This window comes from Pongo pygmaeus, chromosome 9 (genome assembly GCF_028885625.2).
Source record: "Pongo pygmaeus isolate AG05252 chromosome 9, NHGRI_mPonPyg2-v2.0_pri, whole genome shotgun sequence".
In the NCBI taxonomy this organism is placed as follows: domain Eukaryota; kingdom Metazoa; phylum Chordata; class Mammalia; order Primates; family Hominidae; genus Pongo; species Pongo pygmaeus.
The window spans coordinates 69,082,250-69,108,409 of NC_072382.2; positions in this window are offsets into that span (position 1 = coordinate 69,082,250).

The following is a 26,160-nucleotide window of genomic DNA, read 5'->3' on the forward strand; positions in this document are numbered from 1 at the left end:
TAATAGTATTCTGTTGTTAGTTTAATGAAGAGCCTATTAGTGAAGAATAGTATTATATTGTTCTTTTATGAAGATTTACTGAGCTGGTATTTATAAAACAAATAGAATAGTGCCAGGCATATAGAAAGTACTCCATAACTCTTCGTTTAAAAAATGGTATAAACTTTAAGAATCTTTTCTTATTCCATGATCATAAAGGTATTCTTCTAGATTTTCTTCCAAGAGTAATTTTTTATATTGTTTTTAATCCATATGTAATTTATTTTTGAATCTTTTGTATAAGGTAAGACTCTTCCTCCTTTATCACATGGAAGTCAGCTATAGCAATAAATGGATGATGTATATAAAAATAATCTTCTCCCATAAAAAGTAATCTTCTCCCTACTGATTTATTGTACTACTTCTGCTCTACACCATAGGCCTGGATCTCTGCCATGCTAGTGTAGAATCAGCTTGATGAACACCTGGTGGGCATTTCATAGAGAGGATTTAAACACTAATGGGATATTGCACTTGATAACTTTCAGGTTCTCTTGAATGCTGACAATTAGGTGTTGGCGTTTTGTCTGGATTTGAAAAAGAGAATCAAAAAACAAAAGACAAACATATTACCTGTCACCTCTCAGATGTTTTCTAGCAATAAATAAACTGAGTTTAGCAGTATTCACTAGATGATGCTTATTTCAGGTTTTTAGTAGCAAGTTGGAAGCATTACCATTAGCCCTCAGGGTATAGCTGTAGGTCTGTGGCTTAGCACTTGCTGGAGGGCACATCTGCCTTGACACAGGACATGATGGAGAAAACCTGCTGATGTTATTACACATCTGAGTCAATACCCATTTTTCTGCTTGGAATTTTTAAGATTTAGACATTGCAATGATTTCATTTTTGGTGATTCTAACCTAGTTTTATTTTTAAGAAGAATTTTTGCACTAACATGCCAGTACTTTTCACTTGGTAAACTATACTATGGATTATCAATCATTCACCACTATTTTTTCACTTTGATGCCTAATGGTGCAATATGTTTATTTTTCTGGGTTCTCATATACAACTAAAAGGCCAAGAATAAATCTGTCACTATTTTCATGTAGACTGCATTATCTAAAAACACATTCAGCTAACTTTTTGATGGTGTGTACAAGTAATTTAGCATCCATGAAAATACCCTGAAATATGATATTTTTCTGTTTTAATTACTTATATATCATACAAGAAAAAAGCTTAATTATTATAACCCTCTTATGGCCCTGATAATACAGATTTTCTAAACTTTTATATCTTGGAAGATATAAAGATATATTTACATGCACTCTATATTACTTTTGTCAGTTGCCTATATAGTCATATTTTCTCCCAGATTGTGTCTTTGAACTTCGTGCAAAAGAGTAGTGGGTCCTGGATTTTTGAGCTCTTAATCTAGTTAACATATGAGCCCCTCTTTAAGAAAAATGGTACAAAGTTAAAATTCAAAAGTTTTTATTAAAATCAGTATTTATTTAGAATGAGAAAATAAATCACATATTACAAAGTTTAAAAAGCTGACAATATCCACAAATATTACAATTCTCAAAAGAATAATACAATCTTTTTTTAAAAACTTGAACTTTTATTTTAGATACAGGGCTACATGTGAATATTTGTTACGTGGGAGTATTGTGTGATGCTGAGGTTTGGAATACAGATCCCATCACCCTGATAGTAAGCATAGTGCCTGATAGGTAGTTTTTTAACCTACCTCTCTCCCCCTCCTCCAGTAGTTCACAGTGTCTATTGTTCCCATATTTATGTCCATGTGTGCTCAATTCTTAGCTCCCACTTATAAGTGAGAACATATGGTATTTATTTTTTTTGCAATCTTTTTATTATCAGCCTGACATCCACCTTTAATTATTTTTTTACATGTTCTTCCTGAATGCTCTTTGATTGTTTCTTCAGATGATAATGACTTTTTTACTATCATGTTTGATAGAGGAGATAGCACAGTCTTTCCTTTAGTATGGTTTTCAAATTTATTTTTTATTAATTATAGTTTATGGTTCTGAAATTATGAAGTTTCTGCCTGCTTTCTTTCTGTCAAATTACATTGTTTGGCTCCTCCTAGGATACTTCCTTTCCATTTATAATTGAGTTTTTGAATGATCAACTATTCTAAAAAAATTATATCTAATCATTCTGAAATTAAGACACACACAAAGTCAATTCCAATTATTTTTAAATTAGTTTTGTGCTGTGTTGAACTACTTAGTTATATAAAAAGATTATTTTTTATCCTGATGACGTTGACTCATTGAGGAATACTTGTAGAAATTTAATCATGCGAACCCATGTTTCTTTAGAGTATTTCACATGATGGTTGCAATTGTGTGTCATATTACTTGATTCTGCCAGATGACAAGATCCATCAGATTCACTAAGATGAAATCTGATAGATAGGGAAGTTAAAAAGACAATTTCTTACATAGTTGTATTCATTATTTGTGATTCTGCCACAGGTTTGTGCCTTACAAATATAATAACTCAATAAATTTTATTTCATGCAGTTCTAATTTATAAAAAATAAATAAACGTGACTGCGAAAGCCCTAGGAGCTGACAGCAGAAGACAAAAGCAGGTAGCCCAGCAGGGACTGCAACAAGAAAACCCCAGTCAGACTTTTTCCCAAGGGTGGGAGGAGTGGTGTCTGCAAAGTCCCATGAGAGGAAGTCTCAGCTTCAGACACCTGCTACATCTATAAGCACTCACATCAACTGTAACTTTGCTGGTCAAGTTAGGAGTTTTAAGTTTTATCTGTTCCCACTCCTCTTTCTCCTCAATACTCTCTGGAAAGGCCACAAATATTATCTCATAATCCAGAGGAGAAGGAGAGAACGAAGAGAGGAATCAAACATGCCTCTACAGCAACGCAGACTTCCACGTCTGAAACAAAGCTCAACTTGGGAATGAGGAAAGCTTTACATTTAATGAGAGTTCACAGTTTTATAGTGTATAGAATTGGAATTTTTTTTGAGGAAACCAAAGCAAATAAGTAGATTGATTTAGTAATCAACCTCTAAAATTCAAATCAATATTTCTAACCATACAAAAATATACATACATAAAAATTATATGTAAGGGTTCTCAAAAGAGCTAGGGAATTTCTTAATAAACAAATATCAAATATTCTTTGGCAATAAACAACATGGTCTATTTAGACTGCTGCTGAGTATGTAATTTTTTTTTTTACTTTAAGTTCTGGGATGCATGTGCAGAGTGTGCAGGTTTGTCACATAGGTATACATGTGCCATGGTGGATAGCTGCACCTATCAACCCATCACCTAGGTTTTAAGCCTCACATGCATTAGGTATTTGTCCTAATGCTCTCCCTCCCCTTGCCCTCGACCCCCTGACAGGCCCCAGTGTGTGATGTTCCCCTCCCTGTGTCCATGTGTTCAACTCCCACTTATGAGTGAGAACATGCAGTGTTTAGTTTTCTGTTCCTGTGTTAGTTTGCTGAGAATGATGGCTTCCAGCTTCATCCATGTTCCTGCAAATGACATGCACTTATTCTTTTTTATGGCTGCACAGTATTCCAGGATGTATATGTGCCACATTTTCTTTATCCAGTCTATCATTGATGGGCATTTGGGTTGGTTCCAAGTCTTTGCTATTGTAAACAGTGCTGCAATAAACATATGTGTACATGTGTCTTTATAGTAGAATGATCTATAATTCTTTGGGTATATACCCAGTAATGGGATTGCTGGGTCAAATGGTATTTCTAGTTCTAGATCCTTGAGGAATCACCACACTGTCCCCAACAATGGTTGAACAAATTTACACTCCCACCAACAGTGTAAACGTGTTCCTATTTTTCCACAGCCTCATCAGCATCTGTTGTTAGCCTATATCCAAGTCCAGTAATCTCAGATATTCTCATATGGTACCTCTTTTCTTTGGGGTCTGAAAAATTGAAAAAAAAAAGAATGTAGGAAAGTAATAATATTACTGAACCTCATCTTGAAGGCAACTGCCGTAAAAAATCAACATAAAAATAAAATAATTTTAAAGTGTAAAATAATTGTAAGAAATGCAAGTCAAAGTCACAATGAAATATCATCCTACACCTGTTGCAATGGCTATTATCAAAAAGATATGAGATAACAAGTGTTAGTGAGGATGTGGAGAAATGGGAACTCTTGTACTATTGGTGGAAAAGTAGACTGGTGCAGCCATAATAGAAAACAGTATGTCCATTCCTCCAAAAATTAAAGATAGACCTACCATATGACCCAGCAATCCCTCCTCTGGCCATATACTCCCCCAAATTGAAATCAGCACATTATAGCAATATCTGCACTCCCATGTTCATTGCAGCATTATTTACAATAGCCAGGACATGGAAGCAACCTAAATATCCACAACAGAGGAAAGGCTAAAGAAAATGTAGACTAGGCCAGGCACAGTGGTTCACGCTTGTAATCCCAGCACTTTGGGAGGCCGAGGTGGGCAGATCACTGGAGGTCAGGAGTTTGAGACCAGCCTGGACAACATGGTGAAACCTCATTTCAACCGAAAAAAAAAAATACAAAAATTAGCCGGGCGTGGTGTTGCGCACCTGTAGTCCCAGCTACTCAGGAGGATGAGGCTGGAGATTCTCTTGAACCCAGGCAACAGAGGTTGTGGTAAGCTGAGATCGCACCACTGCACTCCAGCCTGGGCAACAGAGGGAGACTCCTTCTCAATTAAAAAAAAAAAAAAAAGTAGAATACAATGGAATATTATTCAGCCTTTAAAAAGAAGGAAATCCTCCATTTGCAACAACATGGATGAACCTGGAGGACCTTATGATAAGTGCAATAAGCCAGACACAGAAACAAAATGTGGAATCTTAAAAAAAAAAAATTGTATACATAGAATAGAGGATGAGTTGCCAGGGTGTGGGGATGGGGGCAGGGAACAGGAGATGTAGGTCAAAAGGTACAAAGTTACAGTTGCATAGAATGATTAAATCTAGAGATCTAATGTACAGCATGAGGACTATAGTTAATAATTTGTTATTAGTACACTGAAAATTTGCAGAGAGTAGATTTTAAGTGTCCTTGCCATACCAAAAAAGGTAACTAAATGAGACCATGGATATGTCAGTTTGCTTCACTGGAGTAATCATTTCACTACATATAGGTATATGGAAACATCACATTGGACACTTTAAATATATACAATCAAAAAGAAATAATTTTGAAATCCTAGCACGAACACTTTACACTTAGCTTTTCTGGTGGGTATCTGATTAGCTTTCTAATAATTATACTGCATGTGTATTTTGATGAATTTTTGAAATTTTAGGAGATTTAAGAAGCCCTGATTTATTCAAAAGATCCCAATTAAAGGTTAAGAAGTGTTTGATTAAGTTTGCATCAACATTTAAATGTTTTAAGAAATTTAATCTGTTTAGTGCATAAATTTATTAGTTTGTGTACATGCTGTGTAAATATTCAATGAAATGTTATTAATATTTAAATAAATTCTAGATTCATATGATTAATAAATTGGAAAATAAACTAATTATAAATAACAGTTTTTATTCTTCTTTCTGCATAAAAGTTTTTTGGACAAAAAATAATCTCACAATGATAATAAGTCACATATTTGCCCTAGTCTTTTTTTGCAACATGGTTTGTCTATTTTGGGCCCTTAATTTCTCCATAAGGATTTTAGAATTAGCTTAGTAAGTTGTGTAAAAGTACTCTGTAGTTATTTTTAATGAAATTGCATTCAATTCACTGATTAATTTAGAGTGAATTTTTCTCTTTATGAAAACATACAGAATTTCTTTTGTTCTTGTATCAAATTAAATGCTTCTGTCTTATATTCAATGATGCTGATGAAAAATCCAATATAAGTTTTATTCTCATTCATTTGTATATGACCCAGATAATAGGCTCTTATCAGACATATGATTTGCAATTATTGTCTCCCACTTTGTGGGTTGTCATTTCACTTTTTCATATTGTCCTTTGAAACATAAAAGTTTTTAATTTCAATTTGTCTATTTTGGTTTTGGTTGCTTGCGCATTTGGTATCTTAAGAAAACACTGTCTAATTCAAGGTACCAAAAATTTACTGCTGTTTTCTTCTAAGTGTTTTACCAATTTAGTTCTTACATGTAGGTCTATAATTGATTTTGAGGGTTTTTTCCTTTTTTTTTTTTGTATATGGTATGAGGCAGGGATCCAGATTCATCCTGTTGCAGAGCATATCCAATTGTCTAAGCACCTTTGTTGAAAATACTATTTTTCCCCTATTGAATGGTTTTGATATCCTTCTTGAAAATAAATTGACTATAGATATATGGTTTTATTTCTGTACTGTCAATTCTATTCTATTAATTTATATTTTTATTGTACACTAGTGGCACACAATCTTATGTTACATAGTTTTCAGTGTACAACTCTTACACTTGGTTTGTTATATTTTATTTCTAAGTATTTTATCTTTTTTGATGCTATTATAAATGGAATCAGATTGTTTATTACTAGTTTATAGAAATATAAATTTTTGTATATTGTATCTTACAACCTTGCTCAACTTGTTTATCAGCGCTAATAGTTTTCTATATGTGTGAGTTCAGGAATTTTTATATACCAGATCATACCATCTGTGAATAGAGATAGTTTTACTTCCTTTTCAATCCGCATGCCTTTTACTTCTTTTTCTTGCCAAATTGCTCTGGCTAGATCCTTGAGCACAAGGTTGAATAGAAATGGTTAAATTTTTTTTCTTTCTTTTTTTTTTTGAGATGGTCTCACTCTGTCGCTCAGGCTGGAGAGCAATGGCGCAATCTTCAACTGCTCACTGCAACCTCTACCTCCCAGATTTAAGTGATTTTCCTGCATCAGCCTCCCGAGTAGCTGGGACTACAGGCATGCACTACCACGCCCTGCTAATTTCTGTATTTTTAGTAGAGATGGAGTTTCACCATGTTGTCCAGGCTGGTCTCAAACTTCTGACCTCAGGTGATCTGCCTGCCTCAGCCTCCCAAAGTGCTGGGATTACAGGCATGAGCCACCATGCCTGGCCTATATAAATATAATTTTAAATCTCTTTATCTTTCTGGGCTGAGTTTTGGGTGAGCATCAAATGTATTTCTTCCAAATAATTCAATTCTCTCCTCAGCTGTGATCAGTGTGGAGTTTATATTATTGTTGTAGTAGCTTCTTAGTCAGCATACTCTGCATTCCCAAGATACTTTAATTGTTCTTGTAAAATCTTTACCTGTTTTCATCACTGTTTATTTGCCATATAATTTATTTTTGTAATGAAAATTTGTCTTCATTTACCTCTGAATACATTCAATACACTGATTTTATAACCATCTGCTGTAGAAACATATTATGTGTAATGAATTAATTTACTTGTTTTTGTGTGCTGTTTTCTTAACATTAAGTCTCTTCATATTTTTTGAATTTTGGTTTACAAGCTCTATTTGATTGATAAGGATGTTTTTCTTATTTTTATTTTCTTTTTTTCCTATATGCTTACCTCTTCATATTTAGTGGTTTTGCAAATGCATGCCCCTAATCCCCTGGTCTATTCCTGGTCCTATAATTATTAGTTTACTGCCTCACTGTGATACTGGGGATATGGAAGATTTGGTTATAGAATCCCTGGTAGCTTAGCTATGTTCCTGGTGTCCTGGCTTTTTATGCCAGGATCCAGGAGTACAGACTCTGACAATGTACTTAAAATATCTTTAGTAGAACAAAAGAAAAGATGAAACCATTCCTATTTTGCCATTAGTCTTAATCAGTAGTTTATTATTCAATATTATTCCTTTATCTTCTGACATCTGTTGTTACTGAGAAATCTGCTTCAAGAAAATTGTTGTTTCTTCATATGTAGTCTGTATTTTTGGCTATCCCTTTAACAGTATTAAAGATTTTTATCTTCATCCTTGATGTTCTGCAGATTTACTCTGAAATGTCTAGATGTAGAGGATTATCAGTACTCTGTTTGGTTCTAGGAGTGCACTTTCAGTCTGAGGACCTGTATATTTATTTGATTCTGAAAACGTTACTTTTTATCTCTTCACATATTTATGATCTTTCCTTCTATCCATTAGATTGTTTTTGTTTGTTTGTTTGTTTTGTTTTGCTTTGTTTTGAGACAGAGTTTTACTCTTGTCACCCAGGCTGGAGGGCAATGGCACCATCTCAGCTCACTGCAACCTCCACTTCTCAGGTTCAAGTGATTCTCCTGCCTCAGCCTCCCAAGTAGCTGGGATTACAGGTACCTGCCACCATGCCCAGCTAACATTTTTTTTGTATTTTTAGTATGGGGTTTTACCATGTTGGCCAGGCTGGTCTTGAACTCCTGACCTCAGGTAATCCACCTGCCTCAGCCTCCCAAAGTGCTGGGATTACAGGCGTGAGCCACTGTGCCTGGCCTATCCATTCGATTGCTTTTTTACTCTTACCAAATAACTATCCCTCAGGGCTTTTAGCCATCATTTCACAAGGTATATATTAAAGTTCTTTATTCAAATGTGATATATATGTACACCGTGGAATACTACATAGCCATAAGAAAGAATGAAATCATGTACTTTGCAGCAATATGGTTGCAGCTGGAGGCCATTATCATAAGTGAATTAATGCAGGAACAGAAAATCAAATACCACAAGTTCTCAACAGTGGTAGCTAAACATTGGGCACATATGGGCATAAAGATGGAGATGGCAATAATAGATAATAGGGACTACCAGAGATGGGCAGGGGTTGAAAAACTATTGGGTATTATGCTCAGTACCTAGGTGATGGAATCATCCATACTCCAAACCTCAGCATCATGCAATGTACCCATGTAACAAACCTGCACTGCACGTGTACCTCTTAAAGCTAAAAGTTGAAAAAATTAATGTAAAAATTAAATTAACATTTAAAAATAAGTAAATTTTTTTATCCTTTTTTATAGCTATCGTTCAAAACCATTCATGTTGGCTCCACTTAATCATAGGAGGATTGAGATTGTAGGGGAACAAATAAAATTTTGGGAGAACACCGTTGTTCCTGCCATGGCTAATTAAGACTAAGGCCAATATATATCTGTACTCTGACCTGCCTGTTCCACTTTTTCAAAATCATCATATCGAACTTTACATCTTAGGCTACCAGCTTCAACACCCATTTTGTGCTCTTCCCAGAGTGTAACCCTTGTGGGCTCATCATAGGCCAGACCCTGAGTCAATTATTTGGTTGCATTGGCTATATTTCACTATTCACATTTTCCCTTGTCTCCCTTCTCCTTCAAGGTCTGAGCAGCCATTTTCTTTCATTTTGTTGAAAATACCAGTGCCCAAGGCCTGTCAGTGGCCAAGGCTGGCTTCAGTATTTCTCTCTGCAACTCTAGCGGCCCACTCTGGCAAATAGAATTTTGCCTGCCCTCAAAACCCATAGTTTTCCAAAAGGGCATATTAGGCCATTGCACCCTTGTCTATAGCCTCTAAGCCACATTGTGGCCTCAGTGAAAAGGACACTACATTTACTTTCAGAGGTGTTTTCATCCAGGCTTTGAATTTAACCATCATAATAAATGAGTATTATAATAGCATCTATCATTTATTACTTGCCTAAATGTGATTATTTCTCTTCTAAGCACATTATAGACATTACTCACAAAGATTCTATAAAGCAAAATTATTTTCCCTATTTATCAGAGAAGGCTTAGAGAACTCTAAAACACAAACCATCTGTGGTGAAAACAAAAATCCTCCTCTTACTTTCTAGAGCAGCAGTTCTCAAAGTGTTGTCCGAGGAGCCTGGGTCAAAACTATTTTCATAATAATACCAAAATTTTATTTTCCACTTTAATTCCCTTAGTAGTGTAAAGTGGAGTACAAGAGATTGTATTTAGAAGCAGATATAAAAATCCAGTTATTTTTAGTCATCCACACATTAAAGAGAATGTAAAACTCCTCTCACAATTTTTTTTGAAAAATATGGTTATTTTACTACATAAAGATGTTATTTATGTTAACATGTAATGGATTTATTGTTGCAATTTTAAATGAAAGTTTACACTTATACACTGTTGGTGGGACTATAATTAGTACAGGCATTTTGGAAAACAGTATGGCAGTTGATCAAAAAACTAAAAACAGAAGTACTATAGGATCCAACTAGTCCCACTACTGGGTATATAGTCAAAGGAAAGGAAATCAGTGTATTGAAGAGATACCTACACTCTCATGTTTATCACAGCACAGTTCATAATAGCCACGATATGGAATCAACCTAAGTGTCCATCAACAGATGAATGGACAAAAGAAATGTGGAATATATACATAATGAAATACTAATTAGCCATGAAAAGAATGAAATTGTGTCAGTTGTGGCAACACAGGTAAGCTTAAAAGACATTATGTTAAGTGAAATAAGCTAGGCACAGAAAGATAAATACTGCATGTTCTCACTCATATGTGAAAGCTAAAAAAAGATGATCTCATAAAAGTAGAGGGTAGAATAGTGATTACTAGATGCTTGGAATGGGATAATAGCCAGAGGGTTGTTAACAAATCCAAAATATAGCTTGATAGGAGGAATAAGTTCTAGCGTTCTACAGCATTATAGGGTGACTATACTAAAAAAAAATTTACTATGTATTTTTAAATAGCTAGAAGAGCAGATTTTGAATGTTCTCACCACAGAAAAATGTGAAATATTTGAGGTTCTGGATATGTGAATTACTCTTATCTGATCATTACACATGGTATACATATATCAAAATATCACACTGTACCATATAAAAATGTACATATTATTATTATTGTGTCAATGAATAATAATTTTAAAACACCATAGATAAGTCTTTTTTAAAGACTGTTATATACTGTTACTCAGTTTTAAAATCTGATATAGTAAACCTCTATAGATATAACTCACATAAACAAAGCTCCCTGGGGTCCTCAATAATTTTTAAGGGTCTAAAGGAGTTAAAAACAAATTGAGGATCACTGTTCTAGAGTAACACCACTCTCCAGAGAAGAACATAATTGTAATTTCTCAGGTATGATCCTTTTTCTCCCATGCATATAAAGGCAGGTGTACACACACACACACACACACATTTATAGTTTTCCTCACAAATAGAAACACTATACAGCTGATTTTAAATATGTATTTTATATTTATTGTTACATATATTTGGTGTTTTATATGAATTCTTTAAGAAGCCCAGAGAAGTAAGCATGCAGGTAAGAACCACAGAAAGGGGGAAGAGCAGAATCAGAGGCAGAGCAGTCACAGAAAGGTCCACATAAGAAGTGGTATCTTGAGCTTGTTGTATTTTATGACTTAAATTTTGAAGAGGATATCGTACATGCTAATACCTGAATGATTTCCATCTGGGTAGTCTATTATTTTATTTCATTAAATTTTTACTCATTTATTCTTTTGAAATTCATTTTTATGACATCTAAATTTAGCATGTGTTGAATTTAAATTACTGTTTTTTTTATTATTATCCAGGTATCAAGTTGCTATTTAATGAATGGTTTTGCCTTTAGAATTCTTTTGTGATACTGATTACTTTATAATATAGCATTTAGAGTTCTGTTCTGTTCCAATGATCTCTTTATTCTATAGTAGACTCAGTAGCCCAGCATTTTAGCACTGACCATGTTATAACACTGGTAGGACAGACCCCTGCACAGCTGCTTTGTAAGTTCTGTGATTATGTGACATCTTCATTAATCATATGAAATTGAGAAGCATGTTATTGCTTTCTAAGATTAAAATCTTGTTGGAGTGTTAATCAGCATTGTATGTAATTTCTAAATTAGCTATTGGAAAATTATTATTGAATAGTTTGGCATCTGTAACACCTGTGGATGTAACTGCCGACTGCATATAAAAGAGGATTTGAATCATCATCCATAGGAAACTCCAGGTTCTACCCACCCCACCATGCACGCCTGCCCTCCTCCTCTCCCTTCCCTTGCTTGCTTGAATTCTCTTCAATGTAGAACTTTGGCTTTGAACTTTGTTCTCTTTTCTTTACTGCTTTATTATTATTATTATTATTATTATTATTATTGGTCACATTCTTTTGATAATTTCCCTGGTTGCCAGCTTGTGTTCTCTGTTAGGTGTTGTTTTTTCCCTATTACTCTGATTCTATTATCTTGAACTGTTTGCTAGCCTTTCCTGTTTCCTCTTTCCAGCTCTAGATCCTAGAACTCCAGTCAAAATTAGCAGATGGTTATTCTCCCATCTATTAATGTACTTTGCTACATCTGCTCAAAACTTTTATTTATACTTATCAGGTTTTATTATTTTCATGAAGCTGTGGGTTATTTTATCCCAATCCCTTGTGTGTTTGTTATATTGAGGGAGGACCTTTCCTGTTTAGACTCTTTATTTTTAATTATTATTATTTTATCCATCCCCTCAAACACTTATCCATTGTGTTACAAACAATCCAATTACAATCTCTAAGTTCTTTAAAAATGTACAATTAAGTTATTATTGACTATAGTCACCCTGTTGTGCTATCAAGTAGTAGGTCTTACTCATTCTCTCTCTTCTTTTTTTTCTTTGTAGCCATTAACCATCCCCACCTCCCCCACAGTCCCCCACTATACTTCTCAGCCTCTGGTAACCATCTTTCTACTCTCTATGTCTATGAGTTCAATTGTTCTGATTTTTAGATCCCACAAATAAGTGAGAACATGTAATGTCTGCCTTTCTGTGTCTTTCATGTAATGGTTTGTTTTCTGATTGTTTTATGGTCTTGTCTTCCTTCTTTCTTTCCTTCCTATCTTCCTCTGGTAAAGGTGATAGTCTCTGGTAATATGAATTAGCGTCTTGCTTTTTATTTTTTGTGTATCCATTATATGTTTTTTGGCTTGAGGTTCCCATGAGGCTTGCAAATACTATCTTATAATGCCTTATTTCAACCTGATAACAACAATATTTGCATAAACAAACAAACAAAAAGAAAACTAATACAAACTCTATGCCTTAACTTCATTCCCTGGCATTTTAACTTTTTATTGTTTCTATTTATATCCTATTGTACTAAATATGTCTTGAAATGTTGTTGTAGTTATTATTTTTGATTGCTTCATAGTTAAGTCTTTCTACTTGGGATAAGAGTAGTTTATACACTGCAGTTACAGTGTGATAATATTCTTTGTTTTTCTGTGTACTTACTATTACCAGTGAGTTTTGTACCTTCAGGTCATTCTGTTATTGCTCATTAATGTCCTTTTCTTTCTGACTGAAATACTCCCTGTAGTATTTCTTGTAGGACAGGTCTGGTACTGATGGAATCCCTCATCTTTTGTTTGTCTGGGAAAGTCTTTATTTTCCTTCATGTTTGCAGGATATTTTCACTGGATATACTATTCTAGGCATGACTTTAAATATGTCATGCCACTCTCTCCTGGTCTGTGTGGTTTCCACTGAAAAGTCTGCTGCCAGACATATAGGAGCTCCATTGTATGTTATCTGTTTCTTTTCTCTTGTTGCTTTTAGGATCCTTTCTTTATCTTTGACCTTTTGGAGTTTAATTATTAAGTGCCTTGAGGTAGTCTTCTTTGGGAAAAATCTGCTTGCTGTTCCATAATCTTCTTATAATGGAATATTGACATCTTTCTCCAGATTTGGTAAGTTCCCTATTATTATCCCTTTGAATAAACTTTCTACCTCTATCTCTTTCTCTGCCTCCTCTTTAGGGCCAATTACTCTTAGATTTGCCCTTTAGAGGCTATTTTCTAGATCCTGTAGGTGTGTTTTGTTGTTTGAATTTTTCCTTGTGTCTCCTCTGACCGTGTATTTTCAAATAAACTGTCTTCAAGCTTACTTTCTTCTGCTTAATCCATTCTGCTATTAAGAGACTCTAATGCATTCTTCAGTATGCCAATTGCATTTTTCAGTTCCAGAATTTCTGCTTGATTCTTTTTAATTATTTCAATCTATTTATTATATTTATCTAATAGAATTCTGAGTTCCTCCTCTGTGTTATCTGTGTTTATCTTGAGTTTTATTATTATTATTTTTTAGTTTCCTCAACATCACTATTCTGAATTCTGTGTTTGAAAGATCACATATCTCTCTTCCTCCAAGATTAGTCCCTGGTGCCTTACTTAGTTCCTTTGGTAAGGTCATGTTTTTCTGGATGGTGTTGATGCTACTAGATGTGCTTTAGTGTTTAGGCATCAAAGAGTTAGGTATTTATTGTAGTCTTTACTGTCTGGACTTATTTGTAGTTGTCTTTCTTGGGAAGGCTTTCCAGATATTTGAAAGGACTTGGGTGTTGTAATCGGGCACCCCAAGCCCAGTAACACTGTAGTTCTTGCAGACTTGTAGAGGTACTGCCTTGATGGTCACGGACAAGATCCAGAAGAATTCTCTAGATTACCAGACAGAGGCTCTTGTTGCCTTTCCTTACTTTCTTCCAAACATATAGAATCTTTCTCTCTCTCTCTCTTTTCTGAGCCACCTAAAGCTGGGGATGAAGAGACACAAGCACCCCTGTAGCCACTACCACTATGATAGTGCTGGATCAGACCTGAAGCCAGTGCAGCACTGGGTCTTGCCCAAGGCCTGCTGTAACAACTTCCTGGCTACTGCCTATGTTCACTGAAGGCCCTGGGGCTCTACAATCAGCAGGTGGCTAAGCCAGCCAGGCTTGCGTCCTTCCCTTCAGGACAGGATGGCAAGCTCCCCCCAGCCCCAGAGGTATCCAGGAGTGCTGTCCAGGAGTGCTGTCCAGGAGCGCTGTCCAGAAGTCAGGAACTAGAATCAAAAACCTTAAAAGTCTACCTGGTGTTCTATTGTATTGTGGCTGAGCTGGCCCTCAAACCACAATATGCAGTCCTTCCCAGTCTTCTCTCTTCTTTCCAAAGGCAGGGGAGACTGACCCCATATCCATTGCCATCCCAGGCCACAAGGAGTACTGCCAGACTACCACCAGTGTTCCCATAAGGCCCAAAGCCTCTTAAGTCAGCTAGTCATAAATGCTGCCTGGCCTGGGATTCACCCTTCAAGGCATTGCACTACCCTCTGACCCAGGGAAGGTCCAGAAATGCCATCCAAGAGTCAAGTCCTAGAATCAGGGACCCCAAGAGCCTGCTTGTGCTCTACTCAACCATGGCCAAGCTGGTACCTAAGATGCAAGACAAAATCACCCTTTATTTTCCCTCTGCTTTTCTCAAGCAGAAGGGTTTTGCCCCATATCCCTTATAGCTGGTAATGTGCTGAGTCTCACCTGAAGCCAGCAAGTCTCAGAGGCTTATCCAAGGCCCTCTTGTAATACCTGGGGATCACTGCTGGTTATTCAGGGCCCAAGGGCTCTTCAGTTAGTCATTGAATGCTGCCAGGACTGGGTCCTTTCCTTCAAGGAAGTGGCTTGTCTACTGGTCCACGGTGTGTCTAGAAATGTCATCTAAGGAGCTAGAGCCTGGAAAGGGGCCCTCACAACTCTGAACACTGCCCTATCCTGCTGTGGCTGAGTTGGTATCTTAGACGTAAGACAAAGTCCTCCCCACTCTTCCCTCTCTTCTCCTCAAGTAGAAGAAAAAGGTCTCTTTTGGACCTGTGAGCTGTGCATTCTGGGGTTAGGGAAGGGGTGATGCCAGTACTCCCTCAGCCACCTCAGCTGGTGTTGTATACCCCTCTAGTCCACTGTCTCTGAGCCTAGTTCAGCACCAGGACTCACTTAAGGGTTACAGACCTTATGGCCTAGACTGCCTTTCAAGTTTACTTGGAGACACAGAATGCTGTAATCCTTGGTGCTGAGGTTTAGGATTGCAGGCACGTGAGTTCTGACCCCTGGGATTGGCAACTGCCCTCTGGCTAGGGCTGTTTTAAATGCTCCCTCTGTGGGTGGGTATCAGTTGAGTTTGGTCTGGTTTTGCTTTCTTCTCTAACAGGATAGCATTGAGTTCAATGCCTCACAATTGTATTCTCCCTCCCTCAGCACCCAGAGATGCTCCCTGCACCAAGCTGCCATGCAGTCAGTGTCGGGGTGGGGTGGTGATTCAGGACTGCTTTTGTTTTTCTATCTCTTCAGTGCCCCTTTCCGCAATAAGAAGTTAAAAGCAGGTACTACGAATGCTCACCTGATTTTTGTTTCTGTGTAGATAGTTGTTAACTGGGTGTCCTTGCAGAGGATGGGGGACCATGATTACTGGAGCTTTGTATTCCACCATCTTGCTCTGCCTCCTCTCTGTATTTATTATTAATACATTAGAATATTACTGATTTGTTTTTGTCTTGGAAGTGATATATCTTCTTTAGTAAAAAATTAATGCTATTAGCTCTTGCCAATTCTTTGAGATTTTCTAACTACACAGAAATTATCTACAGGTAATAAAATATTGCTCCGATATTTCCAGTATTTACTGACCTCATCTATCAGAGTAAGAGAACACAGCATCACTGTCCAGATATCTTATCCACAAGAGTGAGCATTGGTGTCATTGATGACAACAAAGCACATTCATTAGCAATGTGGGCTACAGAGGTGCAATTAGAGGACCTAAGAGACATAACACATATGTGGGATGATCATTGGAGACTTCCAGAAACAACCAAAGGAGAATTTGCAGAATGGGAAATACTTTATGGTAAGTAAGGACCACAGCCAGAAAAATCTAGTTTATTAGTAGATTTTGCTTATTACTTTCAATATGTTACTTGGCCTTTTTGACCACAGAAACATGGTTTAGACAACATCAACTATGGAAGTATACAAGAACTGAACAGTTAGGCTAAAAACGAAATATCATAAACATTCTAGAAACAGCAAATAGGACAAAAATAATTAAGAACTCAAAAGTTAAATTTCAAATCTCTTTCCTAGAGAAATGATACAGATGGATTCATAAACTAACAGGCCAGCCTAGACATTAACTTAGAAAGAAATGACAAAGATTCATGTTTCCAGATTGTTATATTTCACAAATTTTTCTCTTTTTAAAAAATTTGAGGACTAACTTAGTGTTATCTTTCTTTGAGCCAAGTAAGAATGTTAAAGAAAAAAAAACTACCATTATCATTTTTTCATAAGACAAATAATACTTTATAATAAAAAATTTAGGGATGATAGAGACTCAGAATAAACACAAGTTTTGTAACTCGAAGACCCTTATCTTTATTACAAACTAATTTTATTATCCCAATATTTTTCAATTAGCCAAAGATAAATGCAAACTTCATCTGGGACTGGCACTGGCTCACAGACTGGTGAAAGGTTATCATACCAGGAAGATATTTAGAAATGTGTTCAACTAATGAAATGGGTACTAACCAATCAAGATGGGTGCTACAACTAGAATAGATGGCAACTGTACACAACCAGCTGAAAATAAAACCTAAGGAGTGTCACAGATGCAAATCCAACCTGTGCATAATTGTGGTGCCAAAAGAGAGATGAAAAAATTAAAACAAACAATTACAAAACTAGGAAACTAACCTAAAGCAATTTTCCTGAATTGATAAAAAACATGTATCCTCGAGTTTGAGAGCGATCAAACATGTCTTCCATCATTAGCATGGAAGGGAGACAGAGAGTCACAGATATGTAACTTAACTTCTCAGATTACAAATTTAAAGAAATCGAACTACATGCAGATAGAAGGAGAGGAGACCTAACATCCAAAGGTGGTGAAAAAAGAAAATCTTCACTTTCATAACCTAAAGATTAGAGGGCTGAAGAGTCTGGGAAAATCCTTATAGAGCATTTATGGGGTATGTTTTCTTACCACGAATCAATTATCTTGCTAAGTTGCTGTTCCCTTTGAAGGAAAAAAGAAAACACTTCCAAAACCACAATAACAGAAAATTCCCTGCCTCTGGCAAATACTATGGTGATTGATTGAGCTGGTTTTACAGAGAGTATACATTGAAAAGATAAGTTGGCAACATCTTAACATGCATGGGTGGGCTAACAAGGGACAATTGTGAAGTAGAAAACATACTACAGTAACTATAAGGTCTGAGAAAAAAAGCCATAAAAGGTATTAAGATTATCAGGAAATTACAAGGAAGATTAAATGCAGGTAAGTGTTAAAAGTAAAAGAACTGAACAGTAAAAGAAAATAAAATGAAACTACTTCTCCAGATGGTCGTGCAAATTTTTTTTTTTTATTATTATACTTTTAAGTTCTGGGGTACATGTGCAGAATATGCAGTTTTGTTACATAGGTATACACGTGCCATGGTGGTTTGCTGCATCCATCAACCCGTCACCTACATTAGATATTTTTCCTAATGCTATCCCTCCCCCAGCCACTCACCCCCCGACAGGCCCCGATGTGTGATGCTCCCGCCCTGTGTCCATGTGTTCTCATTGTTCAACTCCCACTTATGAGTGAGAACATGTGGTGTTTGATTTTCTGTTCTTGTGTTAGTTTGCTGAGAATGATGGTTTCCAGCTTCATCCATGTCCCTGCAAAGGACATGAACTATGGAACTGCATAGTATTCCATGGTGTATATGTGCCACATTTTCTTTATCCAATCTATCATTGATGGACATTTGGGTTGGTTCCAAGACTTTGCTATGGTGAATAATGCTGCAATAAACATATGTGTGCATGTGTCTTTATAGTAGAATGATTTATAATCCTTTGGGTATATACCGAGTAATGGGATTGCTGGGTCAAATGGTATTTCTAGTTCTAGATCCTTGAGGAATCACCACACTGTCTTCCACAATGGTTGAATTTTTAAAAACAGTTCTTTTCAAACTGGCATCAGGATTGGATGGAAGTAGTCAGGTAGTAAGTTTAGATGTTCTTAAAAGTTGATTAGCTCCCTGTGGAGAGGACTAAAGAAATACTTAGGCATTTACCCTTTGACTGAGCAAATCCTAGTTCTAGAATTTACCTTGAAGATACATCTCCACAAATATGAAACAACATATGCACAAGGTTTTTTATTGCAGCATGATTTATAATAGTAAAATCTATTGAAATGTGGGGCAACACAAATTCCTATTAGTAGGAGCATATTTAAATAAACTGCATCCACCTAATGAAGTACTATGGCAGCTGTAAAAATAATTAAGAAGAATTCTATGAATTGATATGAAGTAATTTCCTTTTGTTTGTTTGTTTGTTTGTTTGAGACAGTGTCTCGCTCTGTCACCCAGGCTGGAGTGCAGTGGCGCCATCTCAGCTCACTGCAACATCTGCCGCCTGGGTTCAAGCAATTCTCCTGCCTCAACCTCCCAAGTAGCTGGGATCACAGGCGTGTATCACCACACCCAGCTAATATTTGTATTTTTAGTAGAGATGGGGTTTCAGCATGTTGGTCAGGCTTATCTTGAACTCCTGACCTCAAGTGATCCACCTGCCTTGGACTCCCAAAGTGCTGGGATCACACGCGTGAGCCACCGTGCCTGGCCAGTAATTTCCATTTTTAATTTCCACAGATAAGTAGAAAAAAGGGTACAAAAGAGTATATAGAGAGAATGCTTTCTTTTGTGTAAAAAAAAAAAGAAGGGAAAACAAAAATAAAACATTTGATCATTTTTGCAAAAAGAAACACAAGAAGGATGAATCAGAGACTAATGATAATGATTACCTAAACTGAGTGGTTGCCTTATATGGCTACCTGAAGTGTGTGGGAGTAGGGGGAGTGGATAAAATTAAGAGCAAAAACATGAATATGCCCCTATCTGACTATACCTTTTCTCATAGTTTACCTTTATCTGAGTACACATTCTCATATAGTTTTGATTTTTGAGTAATGTATATGCTTTATATATTCAAAAAATTAAACAAAATAACAAGGATTTAAAAACAAAACACCTAAAACAGAATATAAACACGTGTCTAACCATATATAAATTGATGACATAACGCAAGAAAGTAAAATTATTTTAAATTAACACTGTCCTTACATCGTTAGTAGCATCTATTCTGAGGACAAAATGAACTGCAAAGAAATCTTGAAGTATTTATTATACTTTATTGTTAGTAATATTGGTATTATAATTCTGAAATAGTTTTATGTATATTGTAGAATAAAGTAAATAGGTAGGTACCAAGATTTTCACTGTAAGAAAAAAAAGACAAAATATGATATAAATGAACACAGTAAAATGTCTAATATGGTCAATCTTAATTGGGAATATTAGTATGAGTTCATAATTTTCTATATTTGTTCCTAGTTCTGTCCTTTAAAAATGCTGAGAAGCAATACTACTCTAAACAACAATAAACAAATGCCTAAGGCATACATTTTGGTTGCTAAATACCATTTCCCACTATGAGGAATAAAGGCTCCTTGGAGAAATGGATGATTCCAAGTCTAGTACAGGAAAAATACAAGGTTAATCTAGGATATTGTATAATGTAAGAAAACAAAAAGGTGCTCAATGACTAATGGAGTGGTCCCAAAAGGACACAGGAGCAAATTTGAAGGGACTTCCACTTTTCACTATCCACATTTTAGAGAGTTTGAACATAAAAAATCATGAAAATGTTAATAACAACTGATTTTTAATAAATAAAAATATTTAAATAAATTCTGAGTCTGTAATGATACATCTATACACACAGCTAAAGTAAAAAGGGAAAGCTCTTCTCTAGGGAAAAAATGCTCGTGAGTAAATGTAAAAGGATGGATAGAATTGGCAAATTACCATTTGCAACCACAATTTCAAAACTGATTCAGGCAAGGATTATGGATTGATTCTAAAATGACTAGATGCAGAGTGGCTATTATTAAAAAGTCAAAAAATAACAGATACTGGGGAGGCTGTGGAGAAAAGAGAACACTTATCCACTGTTGGTGGAAATGTAAATTCATTCAGCCACTGTGAAAAGCAGTTTGGAAATTTCTCAAAAACTTAAAACAGCTACCATTCGACCCAGCAATCCCGTTACTGGGTATATACCCAAAGGAATATAAACTGTTGTAACAAAAAGATACATGCATGCATATGTTCATCACAGCACTATTCACAATAGCAAAGACATGGAATCAACCTAGGTGCCCATCAATGGTGGACTGGATAAAGAAAATTTGGTAGATGTACACCATGGAATGCTATGCAGCCATAAAGAAGAATGAAATCATGTCCTCTGCAGCAACATGAATGAAGCTGGAGGTCATATCCTAAGCGAATTAATGCAGGAACAGAAAACTAAATACTACATGTTCTCACTTATAAGTGGGAGCTAAACATTGAGTACAAATGGACATAAAGATGGGAACAACAGACACTGGGAACTACTAGAGAGAGGACGGAAGGAAGAGTTGTGGGTTGAAAAACTACCTATCAAGTACTATGCTCACTACCTGAGTGATGGGATCTGTACCCCAAACCTCAGCATCATGCAATATACCCATGTAACAAATGAGTATACATGTACCTCCTGAATCTAAAATAAAAGTTGAGATTATTTAAAAAAAAAAAAAAAAAAAAAAAAAAAAACGACTACTAGGCGGATGGTGACTGGGGAGTATGAGATTCACATCGTCTAAAAGTATCACCCCACAGATCAATTACTAATTCAAAGGAAAACCGTTGGCTTCTAACAGATCTCACACTCATTGATTTAATCACATCATTAAACTTAGCACTAAGACTGAGACGACCTGACCTTATGTGCCTGGTGATAAAATGCAGTAAGAAGAATACAATTTCACCTGTGAAGTGTTAGGGCCAATATGGTTTAACATGAATCAAATTAAGCCTCAGACCTGTCTTTCAGTTCGCAGGAAACTTAAGGATAAAAGAACAAGTTTAATGGCACCATGAGAAAACAATCAACCTACTCCAGAATGTGGACTTTCTACAAACCCCAACAAATTAGCAGAGCTGTTTTAGATTGAAAATGACTAAAGAGATACAGCATCCAAATGCACTATGCTATCTTTAACTAGATCCTTCATCTAAACAAACAAACAAAAATAGATACAAAAAACATTTTGTGACAGTGGAGGATATTTTAATATGAACTGGATATTAGATGATGCTATTTTTTTTAAGTGTGAGAATGATATTGTGCTTATGTAGGAGGATTTCTTTTTTTTTTTTTTTTTTTTAATTTCTGAGATGGAGTCTCTCTCTGTCACCCAGGCTGGAGTACAGTGGCGCAATCTCGGCTCACTGCAACCACCACCTCCCGGGTTCAAGCAATTCTCCTGCCTCAGCCTCCCGAGTAGCTGGGATTACAGGCGCACACCACCACGCCTGGCTAATTTTTGTATTTTTAGTAGAGATGGGGTTTCACCATGTTGGTCAGGCTGGTCTCGTATTCCTGACTTTGTGATCCGCCTGCCTTGGCCTCCCAAAGTGCTGGGATTACAGGCACGAGTCACCGTGCCCGGACAGGAGGATTTTTTTTTAATCCCTCAGGGACTTAAGGTTGTGTATATATTTTGAAGAATAGTTTACGGTAACTGCAACTTAATTTCAAATGAGTCAGCAAAAATACATTATGATTTATTTACTTTTTTGATGCTCAAATCATCCAAAATTTAGCCAGATAGGGAGACAGACAGAAACAGAGTGAAAGCAATTATGGTAAAATCTAACAATTGGTAAATCTGGGTGAAGGGTGTAGGAGTGTTTTCTGTTCTATTTAAACTTTTGTGTATGTGTGAAGTTTTTCAAAATAAAAAGTTGGGAGCAAACATGGATTAGGACTTCCTAATGGCAGATTGCCTAAATGCACCCAGTGCCCTCTCTTCTATGCCTTACCCCCAATTATGGAAGAGGAATAAAAATCTCAAGGAGAAAGAATAAAGGATTGGAGGTGATAGTAATGAAATTGGGGAGTTGGAAAACAAATAGACAAATGCAAACAATTTTGCCAATTGGAAAAAGAGTGCTGCAACCAAAAACAGAAATGGTACAGTCCCATAAGTAGACTGACTCACACCCCTAAACTTCAGAAAGGTTCTAGAATTGGAGTACCTTGGTGGTGTTCCATAGGGCCTCGAAAAATAACGAGAGAAAAAATTCCATAAAAGAAGCAATTAAGTGTCCACAACCTCTCCTTGACCTTCTACAGATTATTGTCTGACCCTCCACCCCAGCAGAAGATTGAAAGTTAATTATGTAGAGAAGATAAACTAGAGGGATTTAGTATGGAGACAACAAGCATGTATAAGAGCTAGTATAAGGCAGAGTAAACTAGAGGAAGAAATTAAGCACGTTTTAACCCCCCTTTGCCCTCTCAGCTTCTAAATTGGTGACAGTCAGAATTGTCCCGAACTATATACATACGCAGGAAATTGGGGGATTAACTTATGGGGCAAACATCTGACCAAGATAAAACATGTGGATATTGACACTTTGTGGTCCTCAAATAAAATAGATTTATACTTACTATTTACCCAATAGAAAAGATCAACTGTCTACAATACTCCTATGAACACAAAGCTTCCAACCGGCATTATACTATCTCACTCCAAACATAAATGGTAGCCAAGGATCACCAGATACTTGAAGAAAGTTTCTAACAAAAATGGCATAAACCAAAATAAGAAAAGAACACCAATAATTTTTAACGCAGACATCAGAAGGATTTTTAAAAAAATAATATTATAGGAACAGAAAACCAAACACCACATGTTCTCACTCATAAGTGGAGTTGAACAATGAGAACACATTGGCACAGGGAGGGAAACATCACACACCGGGGCCTGTCAGGAGGTGGGGGCAAGGGGAGGGAGAGCATTAGGACAAATACCTAATGCATGTGGGGCTTAAAACCTAGATGATGGGTTGATGGGTGCAGCAAACCACCACGGCACATGTATACCAAGTAACAAACCTGCACGTTCTGCACATGTATCCCAGAACATAAAGTATAATAAATAATAATATTATAAGTACCCTTATATATCTGAGAGAATGTGTTATATTCATGAAACAAGAACAAGTGCTATATAACTCTCTAAATCCTCTTTTGCTTACAGAAAAAAAGAGTGTTTGGAAAATATGATTAATAAAAGTCTCAGAAAGAGAAAACAGAAAACACGGAGGGAAATAAGCTGTCAAGGAATTAATTCAAGAAAGTTTTCATGAACTGAAGTACAAGTCAAAAGGCTCACTAACTGCACAGTAAAATAGATGAAAGATGTTTCAAACCAATGAACATTGTAAAATATCAGGATACTGACATTACAGAGGACATACCAAAACCTTGAAAAAAGAGGTCGCATATGAAGTATCAGGTATCAGAGTGGCATCAGATTTTGAGCAGCTGATGCCACATGTATGAGACAAATTCTACAAAATAATGTTTAAAAGCCTCAAGTAAAGTTTTTGAGTCACATTCTGCCCAACCAAGGATTTCACACATGATAGGAAAGTTATCAGTAGTCTAAATTAGAAATATCCCTTTTACATAACAGGCATCCAGTGTTTCTTGAGGCTCCTTAACACTTACTAATGGCTTATGTCCTATATTCTTTTCCAGTAGTCCTATTTTCTCACTTCCTCAAAAGTAAAGAGGGGCCTTCTTGTTAAAGGTGGTTGTTCAGTCACAAGTATTTATCTTCTCTCCTTTCTTTGATCCCATTAAAATAACAGTAAAGGAATAAACAAACTATTATTCTTACTATCTTTTTCTTTGGCCTTTCTTTTTTTAAAATATAATTATCTGCAACGTTATTTCTGTTCCCTGTTCCTTCTAAATCCATTTTACATTTGTTTCTAAATCTATTTTAAAATAGGGAATGGCATTATTTATCTATTTATTTATTTATATCCTCTCTGGCTTTTCCAGATACATGTTATCTAGAGTTTTAGGATCTCTTTTTTTGAGTCTTGATTATTACAGAGTCTGTAATGTCTTTAATTTTCTTTAGCATACAAAGTAGTTGTTTTCCAAAATTTTTATCTACTTTCTGGGAAACATGTTCATATGTCTCTTTACATCTATAATTTTGTATGTGGTGCTTTTTGTTGATTTGTAGCCAAATTTTACACTGATCCTGGTTTTTGTGCTGTTCACACCTGCTGCTTACCTAAGAATGCTCTCTTCCCTCTTTCCCTGGGCTCTGCTTTTAGACCTTAAGTGGGGATGGCAGATACTATCTTGTTAGTCAGCTGCCTGGGTCCCTGGGAGAATCAAAGGAGCTGTTTGTGGACAGATTATTTGGGAAATCCTTGCTTTGTGTTCTAGCAGCTGTGAAAAGGCTTACCCCAGTTCTATTGCATATCCTTTTTTCTCATTGTCCCTACAACATAATGGTTTAGGTGCTTGAGGAGATAAAATTCTGAGTTATGAGACCTACGCAGTACATAGAAACAGCTTGAAGGAGTTTGTTTAGGACATATGAATGTCTTTCAGAAATTCACTGAGATTAATGCCTGGCAGTGTGCCAATTTCTGTCTGACATTCTGCCATTTTCTAGAGCTGCCCATGAATAACAATGGCAAATGTCTCTTCCTTGCTACATGGAGAAACTTGAGATTTTGATTTTTTTTTTTTAACAATTCCTTCCACTGACTGCCAAATGTTAGGTAAGTCAACCAGCTACAGAATCCTTGTTCATTTATTCAGGTATCCATTCATTCAATCAACCAATATCTATTCAGCAGCTACTTGGTGCCAGGCACTGAAGTGGGTGTTGGGTACACAATGATGACTGAAACAGTATCACTGCCTCACTGAAACAGGATTACTGTCACTTGGGGACAGTAAACACGGAAAGTAGTAACTGCAGTGCAATATTACAAATGCTATAACTGCTGTACAGGCAGGACCCTAGTGGAGGACAGAGGAAGGCACACTGAAATCCTACTAGAAAGGCAAGAGAAATCTTTTGGGAAGAGGTGACACTGATGTGTGTCTTGAAAGATAATACAAGAGTTTACAAAGTTGAGAAGTTCATGGTAGAAAGAGAGAACATCTTGAGTAAAGTTTCAGACTTACCGTATATAGGAAAAAGATCACATCTAGTCTAGCTTGCCTGCAATTCACAAAACGTGTTAAGGAGATGAAGGAAAGAGTGTGAGAAGATACTTATGCAAAGATTTTCATGGATTTTATAGGTCAAGAAAACAAGTTTGGAATTTTTGCAAAAAGGATTTTTTACAAATAAAAAGTGGCATTAGGTGTGACTAATATGTTTTAGTCACTTCAAAAGTTAGCCTAAAACAATCTACATCTGAAATAGGCCAGTTAAAGTATTGATCTTCATT